This window comes from Trichosurus vulpecula, chromosome 3, assembly GCF_011100635.1.
Source record: "Trichosurus vulpecula isolate mTriVul1 chromosome 3, mTriVul1.pri, whole genome shotgun sequence".
NCBI classification, from domain to species: domain Eukaryota; kingdom Metazoa; phylum Chordata; class Mammalia; order Diprotodontia; family Phalangeridae; genus Trichosurus; species Trichosurus vulpecula.
In genome coordinates, this window is record NC_050575.1 from 141866841 (window position 1) to 141872123 (window position 5283).

General features: G+C 38.5%; 1 pseudogene; it reads left to right on the forward strand.

Annotated features, from left to right (window-relative positions):
* Positions 1-1286: 1286 nt before the first annotated feature.
* Positions 1287-1712, forward strand: LOC118842249 (annotated as a pseudogene).
* The last annotated feature ends 3571 nt before the right edge of the window (positions 1713-5283 follow it).

Genomic DNA, 5283 nt, shown 5'->3' on the forward strand with positions numbered 1-5283 from the left:
AAAAATTGCTATCAATTCCCCACATCTCCTTCCTATGGATTCCTCTTGTGATAATTCTACCACATCCTGTGGTGAAGGTGATTTCTCTGTCTAATCGACCTCATGGTTTTAAATTGTTTCCTGTTATTTGGTCTAATTTCCCAACTCCTTCTCAGGCTGCCCATACTCCCTCCTCCCTCTCCCAATACCTGTAGTGGCTCCTAAGCCTGTTCTCCCCCCAGTCCTCTTTACTAATTCTTCCCAGGTATAATCAACAATTGTAATGCAGCCCATTAGTCATCTTTCCTCTGGGCTGTACAAATTTAGTCCTCTTGATAGCAATGAATCATGGGACAAAGTGCTCATTTGCATTGTGCGTAAGCTCTTTCAATCAAACTCTGTTTTTATAGCACCTCATTGTAAGTCTCCTTAACATCTCTCTGTTCTGAACACTAAATTCTATGCTCTCATGGCGGCCAGTCAGTCATGGAAGTTCTCTGCCTCATCTGTGATGTGAAGACTTGTAGGGTCTGCAGTTGGAAACTTGGGGCTGGACTTTCTGCTCTGCCTCCTGCTCAGCGTCTGTTTGCTGAACTACTCTGCTGAAGTGAGAGAGCAGATCAGGAATCGCTTGAGAGCTGACAAAAATTGATAATAATGAGCCAATTTACATGGAAAGAGACTCATTATCAAGCTAGTTACCAATACTTTGGATTGTTGGATTCCTGCCAACAAATTGGATCTCCTGCAGAGAGCGATTTTTCACAAGCTGGTAGGAAATCTTTCCAGCTTAAAAATACTTCAGGGAAATCATCTTTACAATTAAGAAAGAGAATAGTGAGCCTACCATTTTTTTTTAATGTGCACGTATGTTTGTCTGGGTGTAAATGCAATGAGTGCAATGTGCAACAGACATTATCCCACTTTTGTGACTGTGTGTTCCATTCAGAACTAGCCAATACAGGTCAAGTCCCTCCTTGTCTGCCTCTGAAGAGGGAGATGGATGTAACACAAAGAATTATGGATACAGAGCCAGAAGAACTGGCTTGGAATCCTGGTTTTGTCATAGCCTAGCTCTGTGAAGTTGGGCAAATCACAAGTGCCCTGGGCTTGAGTTTCTTGCTCTGTAAATGAGGGTATGAACTAAGATAATCTCAAAAGTCCCTTCCAGCCAATTTGTACTGACTCTAGCCAGCTTTTAGAAGATCGTTAAAATTTCCTCATGAATATTGAAGCCTTGGAATTTTGACATGTTAAAATTAGGGCTTGATTTATTGTTTTGTTGATTGACTTGCCATAAGAAAGTGATGGAGGTCTTTCTCTTCGGGTCGAGGTGGCCAAGTGGCAGGCACAGTGTTGCAGAAGTGCAGATCTTCATGAAGACCCTGACCGGCAAGACCATCCAGCTTGAGGTCAAACCCAGTGATACTGTTGAGAATGTCAAAGTCAAAATCAAGAACAAGGAATATCAACAATGTCTGATTTTTGCTGAAAAAAGGCTAGAAGATGGCCATACTCTCTGTGATTACATCTAGAAAGAGTCCACTCTGCACTTGGTGCTGCATCTTCAAGGGGGCGTCATTGAGCCTTCCCTTCGCCAGCTGGTCCAGAAGTACAACTGTGACAAGATGATCTGTCCCAAGTGTTAAACCCACCTGCATTCCCGCTCTGTAAACTGCCATAAGAAGTGCAGCCACACCAACATTCTGCGCCCCAGGAAGAAGGTCAAATAAAGACCAGTCTCAGGACACAGTTTTGGTTTGGCTCCCCTGACTGATGAAGTGCTCTTGAGTAGTCTGTTGTAACAAGACCTTGTTCCTGGGTTTAATGGGGCTGTGATATCAATAAATTCCCCTTTTAGTAGAGAACCAGGCAAAAAAAGTCATGGGGAAAATATAAATAATATAGATGAAACTGAAAAGTGTCTCCTACCTTTTGGAGAGCTGATTGTTAAATCATTTTACCATGCTAAATGTTAAACATTTACTAACACACTACTGCTTCCAGCCCTTAATCCTCTAAGATCTCTATAAGATCTAACCAAGGATATCTGTTTAAATTTCAATGCAGTCAACCCACTAGAAGGTTAAACCCATTTGACTTTGAATTTGTGAAGCAATGCTGTAGACTGATTTTTCAGAACTAATGTGTTTGGGAGAATTTTCCTCAAATTATATAGAAAGTTCTCCATTTCTCTTTGCATGTATAGATCCTATCAAAATAAGCTTTTACCTGGATTATTTCAGGAAAGATACTGGTTGTGAACTAGCTATGGAAAGTAAGAGCTGGGGTGGGGGTGGAGTGCTAGTGCAGGAACTACCCTGAATTATCTGGAAAATTGCCTGAATTCTTCACCTTGCCTTGTCTACGGAGACTGTGCTGGAGACCTGAGAATTAATCTATGCTGACTTCGAGAAAGTACAGTGACTGTCCCTAGCTGTAGTAGCTTTTCCTTTATTCCTTCAAGTTCCTCCTCCCCCCACCTCCCACCTCTCACATGAACCAGCAGAGAGAAAGCAGGTTGTATTGACTTGGTCTGAATTTGTTTCAGCAGCATGAACAAAATGACCCTTATCCAAGTGTAAAGTGTTACAGAGAGTGGGATTTCTATAAATTGGTGACTTAAATTGACCATTTGCTTTCTTTCAAGAATATAACTAATGTCATGCTAGAGTATAGTTTTCTTTCCTCCAAATACTGTGGGTACTTTATAGCCAATGTAGGAAGTATTTCCAATTTTAAGTGGAATTCAAGGGCAGCTTGGCTGCTGAGGTGGAATATGAAGCTATAGCTGGGTCTCAATCGCAGTATGGTTCATTTTTTTCTTAAGGCATTATGGATTCCTATCAATTTGCTTTTAATCTAAATAAATAAATTGAATCTGTCTTGATAAAACTGTGTCTATTTTCTGTGGTAGCCATTCTCAAATTGTGGTCCTCAACCCCTTGGGGGATACCTTTTTTAGAGGGTCTATAAGGTCAAAACTATTTTCACAATACTAAGATGTTATTTGCCTATTAAAATACTCCCTCACCCCCTTTTCCAACTGTGTATCTTTGTTAAGCTAGATTTTCTTCATATACTTCAACCAAAATAACATATCACAAGAAACTGAATTCAGAAGCAGAAATGAAACTGACCAACTTCCATTAAGCCAGACATTAAAGAGACTTGTAAAAAAAAATTGTAAAAGAAGGCCACTCTTCTTAATTTTTTGTGGGAAATCTAGTTATTTTTTCGTTATGTTAACATAGAATAAGCTTTAAATGAATTAATAAATACTTTTAAAATATATTAGTTTTTAATTTCAAATATGGTAAATATCTATAACTATAGCCCACCTAAACAAAAGTTCTTGGGGGGGGGTCCAGTATTTTTAAAGAATGTAAAGGGATCCAGTGACCAAAAAGTTAGAGAACCCTTGATTAACTCCTCTGTTTGGTTCTCAGTACTTAATGTGGTCTGGCCCCTACAATTCTACATTATCTTCCCACTGTTCCCCAATATACACCTGCCACCCCAGGCAGGCTCATCCCAACTACCCCTTATGTTCATTCTGACCCCTGAGCTCTCCTGTCTTTTGTTTATTTTTAACTAAAATATATTCCCTTCTAGCCTCCCCATAGCCAGATCCTCCTTATCTCTCAGGGACCAGATGAAGCTGCAGGATGTAGTGAAAAGAGCCCTGGATTTGGAGCTAGGGGACTTGAGTTTGAACTTTGCCTCTGTCGCTGCCTAACTGTGATCTTGGGCAAGTCACAACCTCTCTTCTGTAACTCTTCTTCACTTTCCACCCCTATAGGTGGGGGTATGATCTAGAATGTCTCTTCTAGGTGTATTTCCCAGGGAATATCCAAAAGAGAAGGAGATAAAACAGTGGCTATATCTCTTCTAACTTCTTTCTTAATTGTATCCTACCTTGTCTTCTCTAACTGTTTCATCTCTGTGTGTCATCTCCCCAGCTGGAGTCTGACTTTTTTTGAGAGTAGGGACCATCCCTTCTCTTTTTATAGTCTCCATAGGGAACTTAGTAGGTGATCACTAAAGATGTACACACAGGAAAGTTGCAGGATATAAAATAAGCCTACATAAATCATCAGCATTTCTATATATTACCAACAAAGTCTAACAGCAAGAAATAGAAAGAGAAATTCCATTTAAAATAACTGCAGACAGTATAAAATACTTGAGAGTCCACCTGCCAAGACAAACCAGAAGCTATATGAACACAATTGCCAAACACTTTTCACACAAATAAAGTCAGATCTTAAACAGTTAAAGACATATTAATTGCTCATGGGTAGACAAAGATAATATAATAAAAATGACAATTCTACCCAAATTAATTTACTTATTCAGTGCCATACTAATCAAAGTAATAAAGAATTATTTTATAGACCTAGAAAAAATTATAACAAAATTCATCTGGAAGAACAAGAGGTCAAAGGTATCAAGGGAATCAATTTTTAAAATGTGAAAGAAGATAGCCTAGAAGTACCAGATCCTCAAACTGTATCACAACATGGGAATAAGCAAAGCAGCCTGGTACTGGCTGGTTCACAATGCATGGTAGTAAATTACTATAGTAATCTAGTGTTTGATAAATGCAAAGATCAAAGGTTTTTTGGACAAGAACTCACTATTTGGCAAACATTGCTAGAAAAACTAGAAAGCAGTTTGTCAGAAACTAGATATAGACCCACATCTCACACCACATACCAAGATAAGGTCAAAATGAAACGTAATTTAGATATAAAGGGTGATATCTTAAGCAAATTACGGAGCATGGAGTATTTTACCTGATAGATCTATGAATAAGGGAAGAATTTATGACCAAACAAGAGATAGCAAGCATTCTGGGATGTAAAATGAATACTTTTGATTATATTAAATTAAAAGGTTTTGCCCAAACAAAACAAATACAGCCAAGATTAGAAGGAAAGCAAGAAATGGGGAGGGGGGATTTTATGGCAAGTTTCTCTGATAAAGGCTTCATTTCTCAAATATATAGAGAGCTGAGTCAAATTTATAAGTCATTACTCTATTAATAAATGACCGAAGGATATGAACAGGCAGTTTTCAGATGAAGAAATTAAAGCTATCTATAATCATATGAAAAAAATGCTCCAAATTACCATTGATTACAGAAATGCAAATTAAAATACCACCACCTCACACTTGTCAGATTGGCTAATAGGATAGAAAAGGAGAATGACAAATGCTAGAGGTGATTTGGAAAAATAGGGACACTAATGCATTGTTGTTGGAGTTGTGAACTGATCCAACCATTCTGGAGAACAATTT